This window comes from Ascaphus truei, chromosome 16, assembly GCF_040206685.1.
Source record: "Ascaphus truei isolate aAscTru1 chromosome 16, aAscTru1.hap1, whole genome shotgun sequence".
NCBI lineage: Eukaryota > Metazoa > Chordata > Amphibia > Anura > Ascaphidae > Ascaphus > Ascaphus truei.
Window position 1 is genome coordinate 34,149,089 of NC_134498.1, and position 14,287 is coordinate 34,163,375.

Below are 14,287 nucleotides of genomic sequence, written 5' to 3' on the forward strand. Positions count from 1 at the left end.
CTGCATATACAGGCATACCCCGGTTTAAGGACACTCACTTTAAGTACACTCGCGAGTAAGGACATATCGCCCAATAGGCAAACGGCAGCTCGCGCATGCGCCTGTCAGCACGTCCTGAACAGCAATACCGGCTCCCTACCTGTACCGAAGCTGTGCGCAAGCGGGGAGCCTATAGAGCCTGTTACACATGCGTTATTTACATCAGTTATGCACGTATATGACGATTGCAGTACAGTACGTGCATCGATAAGTGGGGAAAAGGGAGTGCTTCACTTTAAGTACATTTTCGCTTTACATACATGCTCTGGACCCATTGTGTACGTTAATGCGGGGTATGCCTGTATGTAAGAAGTTATATAATAAAAAGCAGTGAGACAATTGATAAAACCTTTTATAAAAAAAGATTCACCATTAGAGTGGGATTTAAATTCATTTTTTTGCATTCAGGAATGAGCATCTAGTGCATCTTGCTCTATTGCATCTATAGTTCCCTGAAGGTTTTAAAATACCTAAAGGATTTTGAGTAGATCTTAATTTTGTGGATGCCAAGATATTTTTACTACTGTTGGCCTTCCTATAAATAATAGAGGGATATTCCTGAATATGACTGCCCAGCGCTGGATCTGCAGTAAGAATGCCCCAGTGTTTGTTTAATATAGCTGTTCTGACTCAAGCTCACTGTGGCAAGTGAGTAGAGGCAGGCAGTTTAACTCAGTCCCATATACCAAGCAAGGGAATATTCTTATTTGCTGAAGTGTTTATTAGGGCAACAGCAAGACAAATAAAAAGGGATAAATGTACTAAGGGAAAACACTGGGGCATGTGAGCAATGGAGGGGAAAATGAGCTAGGATGGCAGAGGGGTAATGCTAGGGAAATAGGGTGGCTTAGTATGAGGGATAGGTAAATTACAATGGCTTTACCAGAGGAGTAGGAGAAGTGACTGCTCCAAGGTGGCTGCTGGATCTAAAAGAAAGCATGGCAGCCTGTACTAACAGGAAATACAGTCAGGCTGTGCCAACTAGCAGGGGAAGGCAGGAACAGCTCAACTAACTAAGAAATGCAGGGGGGGTTGCCAGGGCAACAGGCTGCATGCTAAGGGAAAGTTACATTTGTTGCAATTTTACTCCGAGGAGTGCTGCCAGCCTCAGAACAGGGAACAAAAACATACAGAGAGGTTCCAGGACAATAGCCTCTATGTTTCTGGATGATTGACTGTATCTTGTAGAGAAAACAATTCGACCCTTCATATATTCACCTTTACTATTAGATTTTTCTTTATGCATATTTTTGGATACAGTTAACAAGTGGTCTCTATCCAAATTGTCTGCTTTCTGATAAGCACGTTCAACCAATTTCATAAAGCAGCGGTTACCTTAAATCTCCGGGTGCTGGAACTTCGTGCTGGGCTGGTATGCTGAGCAGTAATAGAACAGGAACTTTTCTTTAACTTTATTTGACCACTGTCCGAATTTCAGGCCAGCAACAGGACAGGTTTTCATAAGTTACATGTAGACACTTGACACTCAAGTTTCCTCAACCATGAGGCTCGTAGGTAGAGCAGTTCTTTTTAAAGCCTTCCCCTACTGCCTAAGACAGAGCTGGAACCTTATTCCTGCAACTCGTATCAGCTCCCCAAGATCTCCTCCATGAGCACCTGCTATGAAGAACCTACTCCCTACTCCCTACTGTGGCAGGATTCCTTTCTAGTGCAGTGTCTGAAGGGTCCCTATACTGGGAGACTTGCCCTAAAGTAGAAAACAAGAAAAGTTGCTTATCCTTTTATAGGGCTAGGAGCCCTGGAGATCAGTTATGATCTCGGGAAAATATTCAGGGTCCCAAACATTTATAACCTTTTCCCCACCTCTGTTGCTGGGCAGGAAAACAGAAGGCTTACCTAACTAAGTCATCCCCTAAAGCAGGGGAGCGCGAACATTTCCCCCTGCCGGCTGTCCTGCTCTCCGCGCCCCCCTCCCGCCTCCTTACCATGGTTCCCGGCATCTGGGCTTCATGACGTCACATGACCCCGCAGCGTTATTTGACGCTGCGTTGCCATGGCGACGTGTCTCCAGATGCCGGCTGAACCACGGTTTACAAGGTTTACAAAGGGCTTCGCCACTTCCCCGCTTCTTTATTTAATTGCCTTTGGGAAATGCGCGTAGGGCCTCTGTAAACCCCGCGCCCCCGCAGTTAATCTCGCGACCCCCCCTTGTGGACGTGACCACCAGTTTGCGCACCCCTGCCCTAAAGGATGGACTTTTTCCGGTACCTTCTGGAAACAAATAACTAGCCAATCACCATCCCATGTGACTTGCCACATGAAATAAGTTACTTCTCATTAGTTACATGGAATTAGTTACTTAACATCAGGTACATGAACTAGGACCTGTACAGGATTTAACCCCTTAACTCCCTGTAAAAATGTAAGGCACCTGTAAACAGCCACCCCCCACGGTGCTATGGTCAGGGCTAGTGGATAAATCAAATCAAATCAAATGTCTTGTACACTTGGATATTTCTCCCGCTCCCTCCCCCTTCCCCCACAAATGCCCTCCTCACACACGCTGACGCTGACACACACACACACACACACACACACACACACACCCTACCTTGTGTAGGAAGCTGTCTGACAGCTCCCGCTCCCGCCCCCGCCGCTGATAGGCTCATCAGCGCACCACGTGACGCGTCACTGCTCGGGATCACAATTTTCTTGCATCCCCTGCCGGCTGACGCGTCACAGCGCGTAGTGAGCCGTGCAGCGAGGGGGGACTGGGACCGGCTCAGAAGGATACCCCTGCTGGTGGGGAACGCTCACGCGGCCGCCCGCGCCGCCAGGCGCAGCGGGTCCCAGCCCTTAGGCAGGTCTGCAACCCCGCCTTTCACCATTATCACCCAGCATACAGCGCTTCCACTGCAGCAAGGGATTCTGGGAAATTACATGCAAATGAGCACACAATGTGTCACCTTTTGACTGAAAAACCATTGTTACATGGAGCCCATATAAGCTAATGCTCGCTGCTAACACAGATTTAAAGCACAGCATGGGAATCAGATACAAAGCCAGAGAAACCATTCACAGACATGTTTCAACCTTACTGGGTCTCATCAGTGTGAGGTTGGTTGTACTGCTGGCTTTGCATTTCATGTGAATGTGCTCACAAGTGATCTTTTTATTTGCTATATGCAATACGGGGGAGGTTTCTTGTTGCCTTTTTCACCCACCATAACTTAAAACATGATATATATATATATATATATATATATATATATATATATATATATATATATATATATATATATATATATATATATATATATATATATATATATATAAAATATATATATATATATATAATACTGAGTTAAGTTATGGTGAGTAAAAAAAGTGACAAAAACATACAGCTATATTTGTATATATATATATATATATATATATATATATATATATATATATATATATATATATATATATATATATATATATGTTAGCCAGTTAGTTATCGGTGGTGCATTTTTTCTACTATTTAAATAACATGTTCATTTTAATTATACTGTTGACATACCCAATCAGTAAATAGTTGCAGTGATAACTGCTGGAAAGCTTTTTGTCTCCAAGCCTTTGCTTAGATTTCCTATCGTTATCTCCCCAATGACTCAGAATAATATTATTTCGGTACATGCTGAACTTGTTTGTGACTTTGACGGATTTCTCGGTAAATCTTATCAAAGCATTTTTGTTTGACTTCTGTTGTCCTGTACAGCAAGTGTACACTTTTATTATACTACAAACACGGTCATCGTGACAAAAATGTCAACCCAGTGCAACACTGCCAAGAAAAGCAGCAGATTCATCAAAGAAACACATTGATTTGGTTTTGTTGACACGGAGATAACTTTCGAGTACAGTTCAACGGAAAAACTATTTTGACTGATTAAGATCTGTACTTCCTTCAATTCTTCCAAAGGTAATACATTTATTGCGCAAGGATCAACTATTCGGTCGGAAGCGCTGATCGTTCTGCAATAAATGTATTACCCTTGGCAGATCAGCGGAGCCACGATTTCTATCCCGATGACATCGGTGGTTCCGCTTCCAGGGAGACTGTTGGTGCTGCGCACTTGTGGCATCTTGTAACCTGGTCCCGCGAGTGCACCTTTTCCTGGATTACTTTCTTCAATTCTGACCTGTTCTTCAGTCTTATTATTTCTTCCACAGAGTAAAGGGTTAAACTGTTGTATTTATCAGAAGTAGTGATTATGGGAGTTGCTTAAATGCTTAATAGGCACAGAAAACACACACACACACACACACACACACACACACACACACACACACACACACACACACACACACACACACACACACACACACACACACACACACACACACACACACACACACAATCCCCAACCACCCAATACACATACACCTACACACCTCCCCAAGACGTTTACCTGGGGGGATTGATAGGGGCTGCTCCGAATGGGAGCTGCTGCAGACAGTGCTCGGCCAGGCGGGCTGAAGGTTGGCCTGGTTTCTTGGGCTGCTTTCTGGGGCTGGGGAAACAGGCTGGGGGAGGTGGCGTTGCCTGTGCAGTGACGGCGGACCCGGGAACTTAAGGCCGACCTCTGTCCGCCGCCAGCCCAGCTTCCAGGACCGGCCAGCAGGCCCCCACGAATTGCGGAGTTTAGCAGCAACGTAGTTAAACCACTGATTACACTGCTCTTTAACGGAGCAATATGAAAGTAAAGTGATACCTCTTAATAAATCTAATTGAGCGTGGGAGGGGAGACTTTCCTGCAACGAAATAGTACTAAATTCTAGGGATTACCATGAAATATTCCTTCTTTCTTTTTGTACAATGTGAATAACGTAGACAAGAATACGTTATTCAATAATATGATGCTCAACCCAGCTCACCCCAGCCTGTGTTTTTCTGCAGAATACCAGTGTCATTGTTATGAGATGTTGTGCACACAAAGGTCATCAATAACACAGTTTATGTCGGGTTCCCTTCCTTAATTCCTACAAGCTATCACATTTCACAGATAAGAAGCAGGGCACCTTCAGCATAATTCACATGCAGAGGCAGGAGGAAGACTTTGCACTTACAACTATTTATTTACAACTCGTTGCATCCACATCACTTTATACGTCTCTCTGTGTAAGTTCTGCGTGTAACTGCCCCTCAGCATCCTCACCTTCCAAAGGACAGCATTCTAAGGCTGCCAGGACAGTCCTAAATGGACACACACAAACCCAGCATCTCACACACACGCACACACCCAGGATATCTCTGTCTCTCACACATACGCACAAACCCAGCATCTCACACACATAGCCGTCATAGCACACCCACACATACATACCCAGCATCACTCACACACACACACACACACACACACACACCATCACATACATAATACACACACCCAGCATCTTACACACACACACACACACACACACAAATACCCAGGATCTCTCTCTCTCACACACACGCACAAACCCAGCATCTCACACACATAGCCGTCATAGCACACCCACACATACATACCCAGCATCACACACACACACACACACACACACCATCACATACATAATACACACACCCAGCATCTTACACACACACACAAATACCCAGGATCTCTCTCTCTCACACACACGCACAAACCCAGCATCTCACACACATAGCCGTCATAGCACACCCACACATACATACCCAGCATCACACACATACACACACCATCACATACATAATACACACACCCAGTATCTTACACACACACACACACAAATACCCAGGATCTCTCTCTCTCTCACACACACGCACAAACCCAGCATCTCACACACATAGCCGTCATAGCACACCCACACATACATACCCAGCATCACACACACACACACACACACACACACACACACACACACACACACACACACACACACACACACACACACACACACACACACACACACACACACACACACACACACACACACACACACACACACACCATCACATACATAATACACACACCCAGCATCTTACACACACACAAATACCCAGGATCTCTCTCTCTCACACACACGCACAAACTCAGCATCTCACACACATAGCCGTCATATCACACACACACATACCCAGCATCACACACACACACACCCCATCACATACACACACACACACACACACACACACACACACACACACACACACACACACACACACACACACACACACACACACACACACACACACACACACACACACACACACACACACACACACACCCAGCATCTTACACACACACACAAATACCCAGGATCTCTCTCTCACACACACGCACAAACCCAGCATCTCACACACATACCCAGCATCTCATACATACATACACAGCAACACACACACACACACAAACACACGCGCACGCACAGCAAGCAACAAACGTGCGCACACACACACACACATACAGTACACACATATGAATCCATCCATTACACTCAGTGGCGTAACTATATTTCTTGGGTCCCCTTGTCATTTTTTTTAAAGGACATCCTAAATAAAAACCGCAAAATAAGCTTAGAGTTTCCACTGGGGTCCCTATATCAGTGGGCTTGCGAGCCCCCCTTCACACCTCCTCACTCTGACCCCCCTCTATTTCTCTTCCCCGTCTACTGTCCCCCTCTCTAACCCCCTTTTTGTACAATGTGAATAATGTAGACAAAGAATACATTATTCAATAATATGATGCTCACCCCAGCTCACCCCAGCCTGTGTTTTTCTGCAGAATACCAGTGTCATTGTTATGAGATGTGGTGCACACAAAGGTCATCAATAACACAGTTTATGTCGGGTTCCCTTCCTTAATTCCTACAAGCTATCACATTTCACAGATAAGAAGCAGGGCACCTTCAGCATAATTCACATGCAGAGGCAGGAGGAAGACTTTGCACTTACAACTATTTATTTACAACTCGTTGCATCCACATCACTTTATACGTCTCTCTGTGTAAGTTCTGCGTGTAACTGCCCCTCAGCATCCTCACCTTCCAAAGGACAGCATTCTAAGGCTGCCAGGACAGTCCTAAATGGACACACACAAACCCAGCATCTCACACACACGCACAAACCCAGCATCTCACACACACGCACAAACCCAGCATCTCACACACACGCACAAACCCAGCAACACATACACACACACACACCCCATCTCTCACACACACAAACCCAGCATGTCACTCACACGCACATACCCAGCATCACACACACACGCACGCACGCATACACATACCCATCACACATCCAGCATCTCACTCACACACTTACCAAGGATCTCACTCACACAACCTTCCCCAGCATGCATAGCAAGCAACAGAAACAGAAACACAAACACACACACACATACCCAGGATCTCACGCATACATCCCCACAGCATGCATACCAAGCAACACAAACCTAGCATCTCACACATACATAACCAGCATCTCATACATACACACACATACCCAGGATCTCACTCATATACCCCCCAGGCATGCATACCAAGGAACAAATGCGCATGCGCGCACGCACACACACACACATATATATATATATATATATATATATATATATATATGCAAATATAACTGTATGCTCATCTGCATGTCTGACAGGTCTGCAACCCCGCCTTTCCCCATTATCACCCAGCATACAGCACTTCCACTGCAGCAAGGGATTCTGGGAAATTACATGCAAATGAGCACACAGTGTCACTTTTTGCCTCAATAACCATTTTTAACATGGTTCCCTATAGGCTTCAGCTTGCTGCATGGTCACAGCTTTGAGCACAGCCAGGATTAAGGTGCATACCCAGAAAACCACCCACAGACAGCCAGCCGTTTCGACCTTGATGGGTCTCATCAGTGTGGGGTTGATTTTACTGGGAATGCAAGAGAGGCTATGGGATAGGCTAAACCATAATACTGAGTTAAGTTATGGTGAGTAAAAAAAGTGACAAAAACCCTCCACAGGAAAGCAAATATGCAAATATAACTGTATGCTCATCTGCATGTATTAGGCAGGTCTGCAACCCAGCCTTTCCCCATTATCACCCAGCATACAGCACTTCCACTGCAGCAAGGGATTCTGGGAAATGACATGCAAATGAGCACACAGTGTCACTTTACGGCTGTCTGTGGGTGGTTTTCTGGGTATGCACCTTAACCCTGGCTGTGCTCAAAGCTGTGACCATGCAGCAAGCTGAAGCCTATAGGGAACCATGTTAAAAATGGTTATTGAGGCAAAAAGTGACACTGTGTGCTCATTTGCATGTCATTTCCCAGAATCCCTTGCTGCAGTGGAAGTGCTGTATGCTGGGTGATAATGGGGAAAGGCGGGGTTGCAGACCTGCCTAAGACATGCAGATGAGCATACAGTTATATTTGCATATTTGCTTTCCTGTGGAGGGTTTTTGTCACTTTTTTTACTCACCATAACTTAACTCAGTATTATGGTTTATATATATATATATACAGTGTTTATATATATATATATATATATATATATATATATATATATATATATATATATATACAGTGTTCGACAAACCTATACATTTGCTCGCCCCGGGCGAGTGGATTTAACCCCCGGGCGAGTAAATATTGGCCCAAGCAGCACACGTTTGCAACTAGGTGGCGAGTAGATTTTTTTGTGTGGCGAGTAGATTTTTTGGTGATTTGTCAACCACTATATATATATATATATATATATATATATATATATATATATATATATATAATTAATAACGGGGATGGATAATCTGATTTATGAGGAGAGGCTAGCTAAATTAGATTTGTTTACATTATAAAATAGGCTTCTAAGAGGGGATATGATAACTACTATATATACAAATATACAGGCAGCCCCCGGTTATCCAACAGAATCCGTTCTGGAAGCAGCGTTGGATAGTGAAACCATTGTAAAGTGAGTCCCATGTTAATCAGGGGCGGTGAGCGTTGGATAACACAGCACTGCGCAAACTGGGGGGTGCGATCCCCAGGACGGGCGTGAGACTGTCTGCGGGGGGCGCGGGGTTTACAGAGGCCCCGCGCGCTTCCCAAAGGCACTTAAATTAAGTGTCGGGGGAGCTGCAGGGCCTCTGTAAACCTGACTTACCTTGCCCCCCCCCGCCCCTCCCTGCTCTTTTCCCCCCTCCTCCCTGCCCTTTGCCCCCCCCCCCTCCCTTTGCCCCCCCCGCCCCTCCCTTTGCCCCCCCCGCCCCTCCCTTTGCCCCCCCCGCCCCTCCCTTTCCCCCCCACCCCTCCCTTTCCCTCCCCCCTGCCCCTCCCCTCCCTTCCCCCCCCCTCCCTTAAACCCCCCCCCGCCCCTCTCTTCCCCCCCCCGCCCCTCCCTTCCCCCCCTCCGCCCCTCCCTTCCCCCCCCGCCCCTCCCTTCCCCCCCCCGCCCCTCCCTTTTCCGCCCCTCCGCCCCTCCCTTTCCCCGCCCCTCCCCCCCGCCCCTCCTTTCCCTGCCCCTCCGCCCCTCCCCCCCACCCCTCCCTTTCCCCCCCTGCCCCTCCCTTTCCCCCCCCGCCCCTCCCTTCCGCCCCTCCCTTTCCCCCCCCGCCCCTCCCTTTCCCCCCCCCCCGCCCCTCCCTTCCCCCCCCCGCCCCTCCCTTTCCCCCCCCCCCGCCCCTCCCTTTCCCCCCCCCCGCCCCTCCCTTTCCCCCCCTCCGCCCCTCCCTTTTCCCCCCCCTCGCCCCTCCCTTTCCCCCGCCCCTTCCTTTCCCCCCCCCCCCCTCCGCCCCTCCCTTTTCCCCCCCCCTCGCCCCTCCCTTTCCCCCCGCCCCTCCCTTTCCCCCCCCGCCCCTCCCTTCCCCCCCCCCCGCCCCTCCCTTTCCCCCCCCTCCCCTCCCTTTCCCCCCCCCCGCCCCTCCCTCCCCCCCCGCCCCTCCCTCCCCCCTCCCCTCCCTTTCCCCCCCCGCCTCCCCTCCCTTTCCCCCCCGCCCCTCCCTTTCCCCCCCCCGCCCCTCCCTTCCCCCCCCGCCCCTCCCTTTCCCCCCTCCCCTCCCTTCCCCCCCTCCCTCCCTTCCCCCCCCCTCCCTTTCCCCCCCGCCCCGCCCCGCCCTTTCCCCCCCCGCCCCTCCCTTCCCCCCCCCTCCCCTCCCCTCCCCGCCCTTTCCCCCCCACCCCGCCCTTTCCCCCCCCCGCCCCTCCCTTTCCCCCCCCTCCCTCCCTTTCCCCCCCCCCTCCCCTCCCTTTCCCCCCCCTCCCCTCCCTTTTCCCCCCCTCCCTTTTCCCCCCCCTCCCTTTTCCCTTTCCCCCCTCCCTTTTCCCTTTCCCCCCCCTCCCTTTTCCCTTTCCCCCCCTCCCTTTCCCCCCCCCTCCCTTTTCCCTTCCCCCCTCCTCCCTTTCCCCTTCCCCCCCCTCCTCCCTTCTTTAATGATTATAGCTCTTTGTGTAAGTTTCCCGCCTTTTCGGACACCATTTTGCAGGTCCCCATTGGCCGCCATTAGGGCTCAATGCATTTCAATAGGAATTTGTGCTGTTTTAGTCCTGTTTCCTGTAGTGACCAGCAGGTGGCGTCCGAGAGGAAGAGCGGCGGTTTTCCATTGAAAGTCAATGGGCTCATTGACTTCAATGGAGATGCCTCGAGGTAACCTAGTTGGCTGCCGTCCAGACCGCAAACCGCAAAGCGGATACAATGTCCTTCAAAAGAGCTAAAATCACTGGGTCAAGTTCAACGTCAATTAGCGGGGGAATAAACAGTTCTAGGGCACCTAGGGATAAAATTCTTTTTGCCCCTAGTTCCTAGGCGTCCCCCCACTCGACCACCACCGGGTCCCCGAATCCTGGACCCCCGATAAGGGTCGAACCAGATAGAGCGGGTCGCGCCATAGGCTTTGCCGGCGGCGGCAGAAACGGCTCAGAAAAATGACTAAGTGAGAAATGCTGAATTTTAGGAATCCATATCTCCGGTTCCGGAGGGTTCAGCGGATCAGGGTTTGGGGTATCTGTAGCCACTGCTCCGGCATCGCTGCAGAACCATCCTTGACCCGCTTGGACCAACCCGACGGAGTATGGACCCCCTTGAAGTTCGGGACTTTTCCCATAGACTTCAATGGCAGAAAACCCCCATTGACTTCAATGGCGGCGATTTACCATTGAAAGTCTATGGCGGAGCTGCCCGTTGTTTTCAATGGGGATTTAGTGAAAAGCTGAGATTTCTTTTTTCAATGGAGATTTTTGTATTAAAATGATTTAATGTGCATTTGTGTAACTCCGGTTTCTTAGGTCGTAGCAAGTCGCTTTTTGGACCATATGGTGTCCCAGTTCTGGCAATGCGAACTGGGAAGTTTGGACCTGCTAAACCTAACGGAACCGGATATTTTAATACGTTTATGTTTTATGCTTAATAGTGTATCTTAAGGTATGGACAAAGACCCAGAAGAAATTCTTTTGGGCCATAAGGTAGCAGATGCCCTGGGGACGCCGCTATGTCTAGGATTTAAGTGCTGTTCAAAGAGTTTTATCACCCTCACTGTTTATCCGAAGCCCAAACCAGGGCAGGTCTTAAGTGTTCCAGTTAACACCTTTCAACAAAGGTTTTCCTGCCAGAACTCCAAATGGTAGACTTTCTGGCATTCCTGACGTAAATGTGGGGCTTCAGAAATGAGACCCACAGAGTTCTACTGCGCATGTGCCAACTAGCAGGGGGGCATGGGTCAGAATGCTTTCCCACGTTAGTGAGTGGCTGGAGGTAATTGTAAACCAATCCCCTGTGCTTAAGGTTAAGAATAGAAGGAGAATGGTTTATAAACTGCTGTCCACCCATATATCTTTTGTCTTCATTTGCTGAATGATTTCCTGATTGCTGGATGAAACTGCCAGTTCAGATGGGACTGTTTTCATTATTTTCATCTTTTAAGTAAGTGTCTATATTTTGCCTGTTATTTGTACATATTTGTTGTGTTCACCTTTATCAAGGAATAAAATCACTTTATTATATCTTAAGTCTCGTCCCAGTTCAAACCCAGGTATATATATATATTTATATATATAGTTTTTGGTGTACAATTACAGCCTGTCGCAAGCTCTCGTGACAGGCTTGTAATTAACTGGTGGCAGCGGTGGGATTGAACTGGACCTGGATTACAGTATTCTGCGGGGTACTGTGATCCAGTGGGAACTTGATGGTAATTGCAAGTTCCTGGGACTAAAGATATTGAACACACAGTGTACAACATATAACACAAGATATGGCACCTCCTCACTGTTCCCCTACTTGTGAGAAGCATTTCCTCCAGAACCAAAGTGCCGGCCGTCTGTCTGACTGGAGCCGGGCACTGAGACCAGAGGAGTGCATCAAGTCGGCGCGGGGAGCAGCAGCCAGCAAGGCTGAGAGAGAGACAGCAATCGGTGAGCATGAAACCCGGCAGGCTGAGCAAAGATCCACAGCTGCAGCTGCTGTAACCATCACACCGCCCGGAGAGCAGGGAAGGGACCCAGCTCCGGGACGGCAGAGACTTGGGGAGGGAGCGGGTGGTCTTGGAAACCACGGAAGTCTTGCACCAGGAGAGGTAACGGCCGTTGCAGTGGCCCGTCCATTTTCCCTGAAAGAGCTAGCACTGATGGGTGCGTTGGGCAAGATGTGGTTCCCGGCGAAGTGGACCCAGTTCCTGGCGTCGGTACCGCACCGACCCGCTTATCCCCTCCCTGAGCCCAGCGCTCAGGCAACTCCGCTCTGGACTCCGTTGCCCCTTGCTGGGGTTAGTCCACCGGTGGCGGAAAAGCACCGGCAGCCGCTGCGGCACTGCCAACCAATGGGCCACAATAATGCCCAGTGCCCTGACCGTGCGCGGTCAGGCGAAGAAGCCCCTCAGGGCCAACGCTCACGAGCTGCGGAAAAGATGACCCAGTTAGCGGCATCCTCTGATGGCTCCCGACCAGCCGGGGCGACAACCCTCCTCGGGACGTCTCCTGGAGAACCTGGACGGGCTGCATCAGCAACAGCGGCGGAGAGCAGCGGCCATCCACCGGATCCCGGCGGAGAACCAGCGGCGGCGGCGGCAGAAGAGCCGCGATTCCGGCAAAGTGCTGGAGCCCTTTCTGAGTGGGGGGAGGGACAGGGATTGCGGGAGGGGGTTTTGTTACCTGGTTTACATGGAGCTGTGTTTCTCCACAAAGACCTGGGACCCCGGTCCTGCATCGTTTCCCCTGTGCCAAACCCGGGCGCTGCTGTGGCAGCGACCCGTTGCTTACCGGCCCAGATGTTGCCGGCGGCAGCCACTCCAGTCCCCCTGCAATTGGGACCAACGAAGGCGGCGGTCTCTGCGGGGACCAGCGAGGTAAGCCAGACCAAGTCGCAGACTGACCCTGACTTATTTTTCCCTATGACTGTACCCTGTTGTTTCACTCTAGGGGTGACGGGGGGGTGGCAGGAGATAGGGGCACCAGGGGAGGGGAAGGAAGGGCAGCTGGTAGGGCAGTCAGGATTCCCCATTACTCTGGCGGGGCAGCAAGGGGACTCTCAGTTAAGAGCCCCACTGTTGCAGCCTTGCTCTGGGCTGGAGGTATCAGGGGTTGTGGCAAAGTTAGACCACCCCCGGATTACCTGCCAGCCAGGAGCTAAGGTGGGTGCATCTGCACCAGCAACCCTGAGCTCATCCCCGGTAATGGGGAGACAGTGTCAGGGAGATGGCCTCACTCAGGTGTCCCTAGGATCCAGGTTAGGATTAGTTAGGGAGAAACGGAGTGAGGGGAGGCTGCAGGTAGGTAGCCCGCATCAGTTACCAGGGGAGGGGAAGGAAGAGCAGCTTGTAGGGCCGCCAGGCTTCCCCATTACCTGGGCGGAGCAGCAAGGGGACTCTCAGTTAAGAGCCCCACTGTTGCAGCCTTGCTATGGGCTGGAGGTACCAGGGGTTGTGGCACAGTTAGACCACCCCCAGATTACCTGCCAGCCAGAAGCTAAGGTGGGTGCATCTGCACCAGCAACCCTGAGCTCACCTCCGGTAATGGGGGCACAGCTTCAGGGAGAGGGGCTAGCCCCGTTAGCACCCAGCTCTAGGGTAGGATTGCCTGGGAGAGGGTTGGGTGGGCCATTGGGAACCGGGGAGGGAAGGCAGCAAGTGAGCCAGCCAGTTTTCCCCGTTACCCTGGCAGAGCCTCAGGGGGTATCTCAGATCAGCAACCCCCTGTTGCAGCCTAGCTATGGGCTGGGGGTATCATGGACAGTGGCCGGTTTGTGCCATCCCAGAGATACCTGCCAGCCAAAAGCTAAGGCGGTTGCATCTGGAGAGG